Source organism: Narcine bancroftii, chromosome 1 (genome assembly GCF_036971445.1).
Source record: "Narcine bancroftii isolate sNarBan1 chromosome 1, sNarBan1.hap1, whole genome shotgun sequence".
Lineage (NCBI taxonomy): Eukaryota > Metazoa > Chordata > Chondrichthyes > Torpediniformes > Narcinidae > Narcine > Narcine bancroftii.
In genome coordinates, this window is record NC_091469.1 from 24981919 (window position 1) to 24997713 (window position 15795).

Consider the following 15795-nt stretch of genomic DNA (forward strand, 5'->3'; position numbering starts at 1 on the left):
AAGATTCCAGAGACCAAATTGTATAAAAAGTAACGAAACAGATACATGCTGCTGTGAAAATGTCACTGTTTACTGACTACTTTATCTGTTTCATTAAAGTACCACGTTACTGACACTCAGTTAACTGAGATAACAACTTCATGTCGAAGACGGCTTCTGATTTATGCAAGGTATTAATTTTGTAATCCTGGTTCTGGTTTCGGAGTTGTTTACTGTTTAAGAGTTGGTACTTTGAGATACCTGGTCTGCGGCTCTCAACAGGCAGGATACCCATCTTGATCTTGAGGTTTTGGGTTCAGGACCCTCTTCAGACAAACATAAATCAGGCTGATACCTTTTCCTACAACATCAAGGGTATTGCACTGTTAGAGGTGCTGATTTTCAGATAAAATGTTAAACCAAGTCCCTATCTGTACTCTGGTTGAAGTAAAATAACTCAGAGTACTATTTCAAAACAAGGAAGAAAAAGTTCACTCTGGGATTCCTGGCTACGAGGGACAAATACTGCATCACTAAATTAGATTTTCTTGTTATTCACACATTGCGTTTGTGGGTGCTTGCTGTGTGCACTCTCGCTTCATGAGGGGAGTAGGTGCTGTAAAAGTTCCTTTGCCATTCTCTTCATTTTTTTGAAGGGAGAATTTAGAATAACAGTTACCTATTTTTTTGATAGATGAGTAACAGTGGGCCAAATTAAAAATAAATTCCAAACTCCGCACCCTCCCAAAAGGGGATTTAATCACAAGACAAACTTGTGTAGTTCAGCACATTGGAACTCTACTCCAGTTTGCTTCGATGTTTTGACAAGTTGTCCCAATTATGTGCTTTTCGACAAAATTTAAGGATCATTCCCTACAATGAAAGTTGGTGGTGTTGCCGGGGCCACTGTAGCGACAGTGCTGCTGGTGAGCGACTGAATGGAAATGCAGCACTCCCGCAAGGTCCACCCGCCCAGTCAACTGTCATTGGCTCCGCATGGGGTTTGAACAGCCCATTGAGGGAGCTGATGGTGGCTTTTAGTTGAAATCCCAAGATTGCGGGCCTGCGCCCAAGATGGCGGCACCTTATCATCGGCAGCAGCCACGAGGGGCTGCAGACACTGGGGAGACAGATGACTGAAGGTGGGAAGATTCTCATCCCGTCTGAGAGGGAGAGGGAGAGGAGATGACCTGCGGGGACGATCACTGTGGTATCGGACCAGTGAGGGGCTCTGTGAGTGAAGGATCAGTGCATGTTATGGGCTGCTGCCAACTTGAGGTGAGGAACCCACAGAGGCTGTGGGCTGCTGGAGACTGGCTCGAACTGGCTAGAGGGATGTCAGGTATTGTAACTGGGATGTGAGGATGTGCCGAAGGGTTCCTGACCGTGTTGGAGGTTTGGATCCGGAGCTCGGGTCGCCAATGGCTTGGAGTGGACTCTGTATGACTTCGGGGGCTGTGGAAGTGCTGGAGGGGAATCTACGGACACATGGTGACTCTGGGAGGGACTCTCTTTTGCTTCTCTCTGATTGCAAGTCTGACTGTAAGAGGCACTTAGGCAGCTCCTGCCAGTGGCACATCTGTCTGCCTTGCAGCTGGAAAAAAGATATTTCATGTAATAGGATACTTTTATTACGATGATAATAAATTGAATCTACAAAGCCAGGCCAATGTTTTTACTTCTCACAGGGCCCAGTTTTAAGAAATTTTGAAATCTATTTATTCTTCCTTCGACAGTAATAGTGCGATAACATAATAGCAGCTTTGGCAATCAATCTTATATCAATTAGCAGCAACAAAACCAGCTGAGGAGGAGATCTCATCAAATATTTGTTCCAAACACGTTCCCAGATGTCATATTTTAATTATTCAAGTGTGCAAGTCAAAAGTCTTGATATGCTTTCTTGAAGACATCTATCTAATTGCTACTTTAAATGATGATTCAGTATGGTCTGCCTTGACCTTCTCCCTAAAGAAGCTGTCTCAGGATGATCTTGGCCTTCACAGCTGAGGGAACTTTAAGTGGTTGAGCAATTAAAATCGGACCAATCATAATTTTTAATCCAAGCTTCCAGACAAACAGTTGACCTTAGCTTTCTCTTCCCTTATCCATCCCATAAACAACCTCCTCAGCTGCCCCACCTCACATCTCGAGAAATCCAAGATGGTTCTCCAAGTTGCAGCCATTGTTCAGGAGCTTGCATTCTTGCTGGAGTCAGGTGATTATACTGGACAACAAACATTCTGCTTTCTGAACATTTTTGGGTATATTTTATGGATTTTGTGCTACTGATCATGAAAATCACCTTAACATTTTCCTTAATCATACCATTTTTTAGATAGAAACATCGAAAACCTACAGTACAATAAAGGCCCTTAGGCCCACAAAGTTGTGCCAAACATGCCATACCTTAGATGTTACTAGACTTACCCATAGCCCACAAAGCTCCATGTACCTATCCAAAAGTCTCTTAAAGGACCCTATCATATCCGCCACCGCAGTCCATTCCAAGCACTCACCACTCTCTTCGTGAAAGAAATCTCCTCTGTGCCTAATCCCCACCACCATAAACCTGTGTCCTCTTGTGGCAACCATTTCAGCCTTGGGAAAAAGGCTCTGACTATCCACACAAGCAAAGCCTCTCTTCATCTTATACATCTCTATCAGGTCAGCTCTCATCCAACGTCGCTCCAAGGAGAAAATGCCGAGTTCATTCAACCTGTTTTCAAAAGGCATGCTCCCTAATCCAGGAAACATCCTTGTAAATCTCCTCTACACCCTTTCTATGGCTTCCACATCCTTCCAATAGTGAGGTGACCAGAACTGAGCACAGTACACTGTAGAGTCTGACCAGGGTCCTATATAGCTGCAACATTCCCTCTTGGCTCCTAAATTCAATTCCACAATTAACGTATGCCTTAACCACAGAACCCTATGGACAAGGACCCCACACTTCCAGGAGTCTTACCATTAATATTATAGTCAGCCATCATATTTGACCTAATGAACCATCTATCTGGGATGAACTCCATCTGCCCAGTTTTTCATCCTATTAATGTCCCGCTGTAACCTTGACAACCTTCCACACTATCCACAACACCCCAAACCTTTGTGTCATCAGCAAACTTACTAACCTTATCCCTCCACTTCCTCATCCAGGTCATTTATAAAAATCACTAAGAGCAAGGGTCCCAGAACAGATCCCTGAGGCACACCTCCATGCAGAATATGACCCATCTACAACCACTCTTTGCCTTCTGTGGGCAAGCCAGTCTGAATCCACAAAGCAATGTCCCATTACTTTCTTAATAAGCTGTGCATTGGCTACCTTATCAAATAACTTTGCTGAAATCCATTTACACTACATCTACTGCTCTTCTTTCATCAATGTGTTTTCCTCAAAAAATTCAATCTGGCTCGTAAAGCACGACCTGCCCTTGACAAAGTCACGCTGACTATTCCTAATCATATTATACTATTAGGGCATATTAGCACAATGCCTTTACAGTGCCAGCGATTGAGACCAGACCTTGGTCCAATCTGGTTTCCTCCCACCCTTTAACCTACACTCCTGTATGTTTTTAATGGGGTGTAATTCGGGGAGGTGTGGACTTGTAGGGCCGAATTAGCATGTTACAGTGCCGTATATCTTTTTTTCCAAAAAAAAAATTATACTTCTCCAAATGTTCATAAATTCTGCCTCTCAGGATTTTCTCCATCAACTTACCAACCACAAGTAAGGCTCATTGATCTATAATTTCCTGGGCTATCACTACTCCCTTTCTTGAATAAAGAAACAACATCCTCAACCCTCCAATCCTCCATTACCTCTCCCATCCCTATTGAGCCAGAGGCTCAGCAATCTCTTCCTTCAACTCCCACAGTAACCTGGGGTATATTTCATCCAGTCCTGGTGACTTATCCAACTTGATGCTTTCCAAAACCTCCAACATATCCTTTCTCTTAATATGTAAAAGCTCAAGCTTTTCAGTCTGCTCCAAGCCATCACTACAATCATCTTTTTTCATAGCGAATACTGAAGTAAAGTATTCATTAAGTACATCTGCCATTTCTTCCATTTCCATACACACTTTCCCATTGCCACACTTGATAGGTCCTATTCTTTCACATCTTATCCTCTTGCTCTTCATACTTGTAGAATGCCTTGGGGTTTTCCTTAATCCTGCCCGCCAAGGCCTTCTCATGGCCCCTTCTGGCTCTTCTAATTTCCTTTTAAACCTCCTTCCTGTTAACCTATGATCTTCTAGATCTCTAACACTACCTAGCTCTCTGAACCTTTTGCAAGCTTTTATTTTCTTCTTGACTGGATTTTTTTTTTCTAAAAAAACATCTTGTATCCTACTAGAACTTCTGTGTCTCATTGCAACATACCTTTGCAGAACTCCACACATGTCCCCTGAACATTTGCTACATTTCTTCTGTAATTTTCCTGAAAAAATCTGTTCCAAATTTTCTTCCTGATTGCCTCATAATTGCCCTTACTCCAATTTAAAGGTTTTTCTAACGTATCTTTTCCTATCTCTCTCCAATGCTATTGTAAAGGAGAGAGAATTATGATCACTATCTCCAAAATGCTCCCCCACTGAGAGATCTGACACATGACCAGGTTCACTTCCTAAAACCAAGTCTCTCCTCTTGTAAGGCTTATGGTGTCAAGAAACCTTCCTGAACACACCTAACAAACTCCACCCCATCTAAACCGCTTGCTCTAGGGAGATGCATCAATAATGTATTTGTGGAAATTAAAACCTTTCCAGGATCTGTTTCCCTCTCTGCCTCTAGATATCCTTGTTCCGATTGGGCAGCCTACAAAAAACACCCAGTGAAATAATTGACCCCTTCCTGTTCCTAACCTCCTACCAGAGAGACTCTGTAGATAATCCTTCCACGGCATCCACCATTTCTACAGTGACACAATCTCTGATCGACAGTGCCACACCCCCACCTCTTCTTCCTCCTTCCCTGTTCTTTCTGAAACATCTAAAACCTGGCACTTGAAGTAACCATTCCTGTCCCTGAGCCATCCAAGTCTCCGTAATGGCCACCATATCATAGCTCCAAGTACTGATCCACGCTCTAAGCTCATCCGCTTTGTTCACAATATTCCTTGCATTAAAATAGACACATCTCAAACTGTCCGTCTAAGTGCATCCCTTATTTATCACCTGCCTATCATCCCTTCTTTATCACCTGCCTATCATCCCTCACACACTGTCTCCAAGCTTTCTCTATTTGTGAGCTAACTATCTCTTCCCCATTCTCTTCAGTTTAGTTCCCACCCATCCCCCCAACAATTCTAGTTTAAATTCTCCCCAGTAGTCTTAGCAAGCCTCCTGCCAGGATATTGCATTGGCAACCCGTCCTTTTTGTATTCATCACACCTGCCCCAGAAATCTGAATCCCTGGCCACTGCTCCAATCCCTCAGCCATGCATTTATCCTCCACCTCATTCTATTCCTATACTTGCTGTCACTTGGCACAGGCAGTAATCCCAAGATTACTGCCTTTGCAGTCCTATTTCTCAACTTCATTCCTAACTCCCTGAAGTCTTTTTCAGGACTTCTTCCCTTTTCTTACCTATTTTTGTGATTTCCTGTCATACTATCCTCAAAGCAAGCTGTTTTGGTCTGTCCAAACCTACCTGAAGCATGCACTCAGAGCAGGTGCTATGCAAATGTTATCTTAGGCCTGAGCATACTTAGCCAACCTATAAAAGCAGCTCATATATAGATGCTGTGCATTACATTTGATATAGATTGAACACACGTTGAGGTGCATGTTGTTTAGGCAATAGCATAGTGAATGTACTTAGCAATAGCATTTATTGCCTTCAGGAAGATCCAATACAGCAGAAATGTCTCATCAATGTTGCAACACCTATGACACATTCGGTTATATTTGTGGCAAATATGTGTTTAAGACTCAAAGACTCAGCATGACTGCACTTGTTAAGAAAGCCTATGAACTCTACATCGGATGCAAATCTTGTGACTAAGACAAATTGGAAACAATGTCTCCTCCTCACTGAATATCAACACAGGCGCAACCCAAGGATGCATGCTTAGCCCACTGCTCTATTCATTATACACCCATTGCTGTGTGGCCAGGCACAATTCCAATGCCATCTACAAGTTTGCCAGTGTCACCACAGTTAGAAGAATCACAAACTGCAATGAGGAAATGTACAGGAGGGAGATAAATCAGCTCATTGAATGGTGTAACGACAACTTTGCACTCAATGTCAGAAAAACCAAGGAGATGATTGTGGACTTTGGGAGGAAGTCAGGGGTACATAACCCATTGAGGGCTCAGTAGTGGAGAGGGTCAACATCTCCAAGGATCTATCCTGGAGCCTCCATGTTGATGCAATGACAGTGGCTATACTTTGTGAGGTGTCCGAGGAGATTTGATACATCACCGTAGACTCTCGTAAACTTCGACAGGTGTACCGCGGAGAGCATTCTAGCTGGTTGCATATAGAGGTGCCAAGTCTCAGGACAAGAATAAATGCCAGAGGGTTGTTAACTCAGCCTGCAACATCATAGGGACCAGACTTTACTCCATCCAGGACATCGATATGAGGCACTGTCTTAATAAACCAGCCTCTATCCTCAAGGACCCCCACCACCCAGCCATGCCCTCTTCACTCTGTTACCATTGGGGAAAAAAGGGACAGGAGCCTAAAGATAAGCACTCAATGGCACAAGGACAGCTTCTTCCCTGCTGCCATCAGATTCCAGAATAATCAATCAACCAAAGACACTGCCTTACTTTTCATGCACTTTAAAAAAAAATAGTAATGTTGTAAGATGGTTATAATATGAATGTTTGCACTGTGATGCGGCCACAAATCAATGAATTTCATGACTTGGCATGACAATGAATTCTGATTCTGAAACCCTGGGCTCTTCATATTTGTTGTGCAACATGTGCAGTCAACCTGAGAGCTTAATTATGCAATTAAACATAGTAAATTCAATAAGTTTATTTAATGTTACTTTTTTCAGGAAGAAAATCTTTTGAAAATATTTGTTGTCCATTGTTTTCGAGTTATGGCACAACAAGAACATCCCAAAATTCTGGATGATGCTATACTTGTACATAACTCATGTGCTTAGTGGGGGTATATACTTACCTATATCAAGTTTCAAGGCATATTAGCATTAGTGTATTGCTCTTTAAATAAACACTTGTTTGAAGTCGCACAAGAGACTGGAAATGCTGGAATCTGAGGCTAGACACAATCTACTGGAAAACTCAACGGGTCGAGCAGCATCAGTGGGATAAAGAGCACTTTTTTCTCCCACTGATGTTGCTCAAGCTGCTGAGTTTCCCCTGTTAGTTGTATTTTCCTTTGCTCAGAGCTCCTGTGTCCTGCAACTGTTTTAAAGTAAAAAAAAATTCCAGACTGACAGCTGGATACATTTATCTGTATAAACACTCATTTCGTGAAAGATCCAGGTCTTGGTCATTACATGTTTAAGAACTTATTTAAATATTCAAGGTATACTTTAATGACTTTGAATGAAGCACCACTCACTAATCACAAGTACATAATGTGTATTCTTCAATTGACTCATTTACATAGAATTTTAGCGTATGAGTGCCTTGCATCCTTTGAGAGCTTTTGGACTAATGCTATTGGTTTCTTGCAGTGGATTATGATCAGTAAAGTTAATTTATCCAAATAGATAATGACAAGCAATTCAGTTAAAAACATTTGTTCCTCAGACTCATGTCCATGATCATTCATCTGGTGCTTGAATTATTTTATAAATTCATCTTAGTTTCATTAATTTTACAATGAAAGGGGAATTCACAAAATACATATTTAGACAGAGAAACTGATAGTACATTTTCACCCATCTCTTCCTTCGGCTAAACACCTTCTTGGAGGAATCACCACATGGCAGGTAGCAGAGCTGCTGTCCCTTGGCTCCAGCAGCTAGGGTCCAATCCTGACAGCTAGTGCTGTCTTGAGTGGGATTTGCACATCCTCTCTCTGATCATCTGGCTTCCTTCTAGGTGCTCTGGTTTTCTCCTACGCCTCAAAAGGTTTGCAGGTTGGACAGTTAAGTGTCCACTGTAACTTGCCATAGTATGAAAGAGAGAGGTAGAATCTGATGGACTTGTGGGAATTCAGGGAGAATCAATGGAGTTAGAACAAGATGAATGGAAATCAGTCCACGATGCGGTCAGTCCTCATGACTCTGTGGCTCTCCCACATGGTCCAAACATATTTCTTCATCTTCAAAGTTTTCTTCAAAATGATGGAAAAAAATTAGAAAATATTTTACGTGTCTGCCTCCCACTACCCCACCCCAACCTTTTAGCTTGCCTCAAGGTTAAACTCAACTGTTCCTCCTTTGAATGCAGACCAGGGGATCCATTACATAGGAGAGCAGAGATGACTGTGGTTTGGCATTTCAGACATAGGGCATCTTTCATACAAATGAGGCACTTCCTCAGACTTCTTATTCTGAAGACTCCATATAATTCCTGAAGGAATGGTAAATCTAAATTGTGAATCTGTAATCCTGACCACAGCATTGGCAAAATCTCACCACACCCCCCTCCCCCACCCCACCCCACCAAGCATGTTCCATTAATGGAACAGTGTATGGTTGAAAAGAATGTGCGGTTGAGTGTAGGCTCCACATCATGACAATGTGCGGCTTGTTTTTAAGGTTTATGAAACTAAACACATGCTCTTTGCAGATAAACAGCTGTGGTTCAGTGGGTCTGAGTCAGATGGTTATGGGTTCAAGTTTACTTCAAAACTTAAGCAAATAGCATTAGTCCATTACTGTGAGCCTCTTTCAGATTGCTTTAATATCTCAGTCAATATTTTGGTTGAGATATTAAACCAAAGCTCTGCTTGCTCTTTCAGATGAGCACTAAGGATCCCATAGCATTGCTTCAACAAAGAGCAGAGATGTTCACATGCTGAATATTTATCCCACCACCAAATACCCCAAAGGGTCAAAATTGATCTTCAGGGACTCTCGTAATTTCCAGAGGAATTTCTACCCATTGTATGTATTCAGAAAGCTCCAATAAACAGCATTGGTCATCAACACACTGAAGTTTCTGGGACCTTGTTCTATACAAATTGTCCTCAATAGTTCCCAGAAAGAAATGCACACCTCACTGGATGAAAAGTACTGGCCATTTTCAAGTCATAGAATTTGCAGTAATAATGGAAGTGATTTTACAAAAAAATATTTTGTAGGCTGTCTCTGGCAAACCATTGAATGAAATGTTCATATCAGTCTTATAACACCCTCCCATGAGTACACCTTACAGAACCTGCAAAAATAATTTTCTCTCTGCAGTTGAAAGAAGTGTCTTTATACCTCCATGTCAATCAACAAGCTTGGGAATCAGATGGAATTATTGAAAATGGGTGGCTTTAACCTCTTTACTAAATCAAATCCAACCGATTTTACATTGATGTTTAGTCCAGAACTGAAAACCCTCAACTTCAGTAACTATTAAGGATAAAATTATGTTAATGCACTATCTAGAGCTAACAGAATTCACTTAAAGAGGTGAAGGCTTGAGCACCGAGTGCAATAAACTCTTTTCCCTATCGATTGAAAAATGACAAGAGCCACAGGGGATCTTGCTTGCGATAATGGAATGTTACAATCTTGCCACAATCCCAGACATATATAAAAGTACAGACATACTGAACTAAATGATTTTTTTAAATTTAACCCACAAGTATTCAAAGTCTACTAAATTGCAAGATCCTGTAAATTAAGTGTAGAAACTCCTGCAGCTTTAATTTGGACAGAAAGGTAAACCAAATCATCTTCTGCTCTATCTGCACAAAAGGAACAAGTTTGAAAGAAGGGCAGTAGAGCTATCAGTGCCATCCTGAGGCCTCTATCTATTCTTCCATGAGCTTAAGAACTAATTAAATGGCCATAACTAATAGAGTGACTCACTTCACAACAGGGACTACACTTCAAAAATACTCCTGATTTTGAGGCACTGTCTAAAACATCCTGAAGCTGTGTTGGCACTATGGAAATGTCCATATATTTTTAAATAAAGAGCTGGCATGTGTATAATGCTATATTTACTTACTTGTGAACTGGTGCTCCTTTATGCCTAGAACAAAGCAGAACCAATAATGCTAATTATTAGTTTTAACGGATTGGATACTGGTCATGCAAGAACCCAAGAAACCATTTCCTGTAGTAGGAAGATTTTGAACCAAAGAAACTGATTTAAAATAATTTAAATGCCAAAAGGAAAGAAAGGAAGGATTGTATTCTACAATAGCTAATGAATATCATACCACCTCAGAAAACCTCGAAGCATTTAGAAGCCAATTAATTATTTTAGGAGTATTTACTGTTTATAAATTATTCTTTTTCATGAAGTGAAACTGGCAAAAACTGGCATTTATTGACCATTCCTAACTCTTCCTCACCTCCTCCACCAAACTGAGTGAACAGGCAAGTAAACCTCACGAGTTTGGATTCATACAAGGAAGTTCCAGCTGAGGTAGTGAATGTGGACTCAATTTTGACAAAAAAATAGTTACACAGATTGAGGGGGAGTAGATGGAGGAGTATATCTGGGTGCAAGTCAATGGGACTAGGCGGAATATTAATTTGAAACAGATTTGATGGGCTGAGGGCTTGTTTCTGTGCTGTATTGTTCTGTAGCAAGGATGGCTGATTTTCATCACTGAAGATTGTTATGAAACTTCATGGGTTTTTAATTACCATTCTGTTAGTTAATGGTTGGTGTTACCAAAGCTAGCTTTTGTGGAATTTACCGCAGCCGACTTGTATATAGTGAGTATCCACAAACTGCAATGAAATAATCATTAAACCTCTCTTCTTCAAAGAATTTTGATACAGGGTTAATTGGCCAGGGCATTAGGCAGAACACCCTGAGAAATTGAGGCATGGGATCTTATACGTGCTCCTTGGAGAGGTCAGACAAAACCTCAGTTTATCAACATATCCCAAATACAGCAACACGAATAGTGTGGTATTCTCTCTTGTAACACATTGGGATATAGCCTGGAATTTTTTTTTCACATAAGCCCTTGGGTGTGAGGCCTCAGATCGCAACCTAAAAAGATCATTATTCAAAATATTTGTCCAGAGTAATAGAAGGAGCAGAGTGAAAGATCTTGAAAGGCTGACTCCTATTGTACCATTATAATTGAAATTTAGCAACAGGGTAAACTAATTCAACAATATAATATTTCTGCTTCTTAGTAATTTATTTTTCTTCAGCTTTAAAGATTAATTAATAAAACCACAAGCTCTTTGTGCCAACACCTTAGATGAGGAAGTTGCTATCTCTAACATTAGCATCTGCCTGGAAAGGCAAAACTAATAATCCAGTTGTCATGGATACAAATTGAACAAGCAGGGAAATGTTTGATAGATACCAATTGCTTGTCATATTGTACTGAAAAATAGCTCAACATTAGAATTGCAGGCTAAAAATCGTCACATCAAATAGCACATTCAGCCCACAGTACTTGTGCCAGCTCTTTGAAACATAAATAATAGTAAGGACTTTTTGTTCAAACTATGAATGGCTAAAAAACTAAAGGCAAATGTTGAATTAATGCTGGGGTCTGATGATGATCGAGATACGATGGCCCCATTAACTGTAGATTTAACAAGATTTCAGCAACAGGAAGAATAAATTACCTATTTAATATTTCCTGTCCCTTCACTCCTTCTAATTTCATTTTCCAACACACAGCAATGAAACAAGTAGAATTACTTGCAGCTGAATGCTGGTAAGATTGAACCTATTACTTTTGTCATTTGCCATCTCTGTCCCATCTGGCTCTTAGCCTTCTGCCCAGCAACTGTCTGAGACCAAAGCATATAACAACTATTCTGCACCCCCACAAGAATGTTGGTTGCCATCTCTTGTACATCACCTGATTCAATTCCTGCCCCAGTTTATCTGCTGTTGAAACTTCCTTATCCATCCCTTTATTTCTTCAACCGCAACTATTCTAATGCTCTCCTAGCTAATCTTCCTCTCCACGTAATGGGTCCATTCAAAATCTCTGCTGTCTTATGCTAATACTTGACCAGTCCTGAAAATCTAACACACAGTGTATTGACTCCCAGCTCAGTAGCACCTGTATGTATTGCCTCCCTATCACTTCCCCATTAACATTTTCAGCTCTGTACTTAAGCTTCTCCCCCACCATCTCTGTGACTTCCTGCAGTTATAAACAATTCTAGATACATCTGCGTTCCAAACTTTTAATCACCTCACCACTGGTGGCCATGACTTTAACCTTTGAAATTCTTTCTTCAAATTCCTCTGCTACCTCTTTAGCATTTATTTCCTTAAAGGTCATCTCTCTAAAAGTCTGTCTTCCTGAGAAATATGCAGATGCAACCTTTATGGAACACCTTTCGGCCAATGTTTTGGCATGCCTTGTAGTACGAGCAGAACGCAGAAGTCACATGATGTCCAGGTGCAGTGATGGAAGCCCAGTCTGTTTTCATCTTGGTTTTGTCTAACAATGGGCAAAGAGCTTTCCAGGAGGTCCCAGTGGTCAACAATCTGTCCAGCTAGGACTGGGGGCTCAAAGGCTGGTGTCAAAAGTTCAGGAGGACAGCATTCATCCACACGTGTCCTGAATTGTGTATAGTAATTAACAACCTTTATTTGGACTCACATTGAGAATGGCTGGGACATCAGAATTCCTTTTAGTGGCAATAGGCCTGAGCTGATATGAAATGTCTCCAAAAGTGAAGTACTTTAATTCACAAGAACGGATGAAAATAGGAACAATAGTCACACTCCTTGCTTCCTCAGTCTCCCTGCCATTTAATAGGATTGCGGCTGATTTTTAAGGTTCATCTCCTCATCTGTACAAGTTCCCCATAGCTTTCAATTCCCTGAGCTTTCAAAAATGTATTCAGATCAAACTTAGATATTTCTAATGACCTGTTCTCCTCAACCCTCTGGGGTTGAGAATTCCAGAGATTCACCACTCTGCATTTTCACTTGTCTGTTTGAACCGATCCCAATGTTGTAACTGTGTCCTCTTGTCCAAATCTCTCTCACTAATGAAAACATCACCTAATCATGCTCCATCACTGCATGTACTATTTGTCTGGATGGGTGTTACTTCTGGATGCGTGTTTCCATGATTTTGCACCAAGGATCAGAAAGTGCTGTTTTGACAGGTTGGATGTACTATCAGAAGATGATAAACTTGAATTTGGTTTCATGTCAATAAGGTTACTTCTCATTTTTAAAAAAAAAACTCCACAGAATAAAGATCCAGATCCAAGCCTGTCAATAGACCCTTCTTTGGCTTGGCTTCGCGGACGAAGATTTATGGAGGGGGTAAAAGTCCACGTCAGCTGCAGGCTCGTTTGTGGCTGACAAGTCCGATGCGGGACAGGCAGACACGGTTGCAAGGGAAAATTGGTTGGTTGGGGTTGGGTGTTGGGTTTTTCCTCCTTTGTCTTTTGTCAGTGAGGTGGACTCTGCGGTCTTCTTCAAAGGAGGTTGCTGCCCGCCAAACTGTGAGGCGCCAAGATGCACGGTTTGAGGCGATATCAGCCCACTGGCGGGGGTCAATGGGGCAGGCACCAAGAGATTTCTTTAGGCAGTCCTTGTACCTTTTCTTTGCAATGAAAAAGCCCGAATATAAAGGCTGAGGTTCTCCACTCTTATGTCGGGAGACTTACCTTGCACCAACTGCGATCCCTCTCAGATAAGGGTAATCAGCGGAGCGCAACGCTCTGCCACCTCATGTGAATGAAATGCTGCTGTTGCAGCTGGTTAGAGGTGGGATGATGACATCACAGTGACACCATCAGCCTAAGACAAAGGAGTGGGACATTATTGGCCTTAGTGAGGGTGTGCTGGATATCTGCCTGGATAATAAGACTGGCTGAAAACAAGCATCTGTCTTGCCTGCTCCGAGACTGCCATTATCCCCTATCGAGCTCTTTCCCATGTCGGCATTTACGAATGATGTCAACTCAGCGGGCAGCTCTATGGCACTAGTCACCCCGCCTCCATTGGCTCCCGAGGCACCACTCAACATGAATGCGACACAGGTGCAGCCTTTTAGGGCTGCTTCATGAAAGGTAGGTTCATGTTTTCCCTCTGCCCTTATAGCTGGTCTCCAGGTAGAGGCCTGGCATGAAAGGGCCTAATAGCAGTCTGCACAATGGAAGACCTGTAATGTTCACAAAGCTTTGGGCTTGCTATAGTGCAGTCATTCTCAACCTTTTGTCAGTTATGCCCAGGAAGGACTCAGCTCAATTTTTATTTGTGAAGCATATAAATGTGCTGTGGCCCCCAGTGTGGGGGGAGGAGAGTAGGCTTACAGCCCCCATTGAGAATGGCTGCTATAGAACATGGATATAGGCCTTTTGGCTCAACTCACCCACACTGACCCCACATCCCTCTCAACCTTCCCTGTCTTTTAAACGTCCAATTAGCAAAAGTGAACAAAGTGATGGGTCCTCTCTAAAATTAGGAGACATTTAAACTACCTCTGTCCTGGAAGGATCTTGAGCATTAATATTCATGGGCCAGGTCACATTGGGATGATGTTGGAGGTACACATAACATATTGTCTAATAACCTTGTGTCCATTTCAAATAACCCAAAGTGCTGTACTGCGAATGAAAGTGTAGTTTTCATTGTGAACTCTACAGTTTCCACAATAACAGTCCACCCAAGAATGACCAAATAACCTGTTGTTGTGATGCTGCGAGGGGAAAATATAGTAGTGATACCTTCCTTTCCTTTGGAAATAGTAACCATTTGTTGTTTACTTCTACTGGACAGGAGCAACTTCATATTTCACACTGATAACAGCGCAGTTAAAACCAAGGTGGTGCGGCTGAAGCTGTTGTAAAAGCAGCAATGACATTGGTGTAGACCTGGGATAGCATAGAGCAGAGACATAGTGCTTAACCATGAGATCCTACCGTCTGGGAGAGAGGCAATCAGAGACAGAGCACACCTCCGCAGGGTCCTACAGCCTGGGAGAGAGGGGAGTGGAGACATAGCACATCGCAACGGGATCCTATTGCCTGGGTGATGCACAATCAATTAAGCAAAGACTGAAGTTACTGGAACTGAAGGTTTTTATTAGCAAGAGATGGACAACATCCCTTGTGTTGCTGGCTCACACTGACCTGGGCTCAAACTGGGGGCAGGGCTGTGGCATGACAGCCTTTATGGGGGATAAAGGGGAGGAGTCATGAGCTGGCTAGTGAGAGCAGGGTCAAATATAAAGGTCATATCATTTATATGCACAATAGTGGTTTCACCTCATTCACCTCCTCATTTAAAAAGAAGTCCCAGGGTAGGGGGGGTGTGGTGCGGTCAGGTGCCCTCATATGTTCAGTCCGTCTGACAGCCTTCTTTGGAGTTGTGACCGGTGTGCCCCCGTCCAGGGCCTGTGGTGGTCTCATCAGTTGTGGCTGCTCCATCTCGGTTGGCTAGGCTGGGGTGCTTGGTTGAGCCGGGGTTTATGGACGCATGTGTGTCAGCTGGCAGGTTAGCCGAGGTGGTGGGGGTAGGGATTACCGGGGGGGGGCGTGGGGCATGTACCTGTCCAATGATTAAATGGGGGGGGGGGGGGGTCCAGATTCCCTTGGAGGTGCCAGGTCCCAGATGGATACGGTGTCCTCGTGTCCGTCCACGAATGCTCCGTAGGTGTACTGTGGGTTAGCATGGAGCAACTGGACCCTCTTGACCAGGGGGATCAGACTTATGGGTCTTCAAGGGCTTGCAAAGATGGACGGGCCCAGG

The 15795-nt window shown here is 42.4% G+C and overlaps 1 long non-coding RNA gene across 2 annotated transcripts in view; it reads right to left on the bottom strand.

Annotated features, from left to right (window-relative positions):
- LOC138764383 (uncharacterized) overlaps positions 1–13794 on the bottom strand; it is a 141199-nt gene extending 127405 nt beyond the window's left edge. Inside the window, exons 1-4 of one of the 2 annotated variants that reach the window (XR_011358154.1) lie at positions 13710–13794; positions 10096–10119; positions 8357–8499; positions 7815–8260 (exon numbers count right to left, since the gene is read on the bottom strand). This is a non-coding gene — a long non-coding RNA (uncharacterized lncRNA). Of the gene's footprint in view, positions 1–7814; positions 8261–8356; positions 8500–10095; positions 10120–13709 lie in introns of those variants that run through there. The other variant, XR_011358148.1, reaches the window with a different exon arrangement.
- Positions 13795–15795: the final 2001 nt, after the last annotated feature.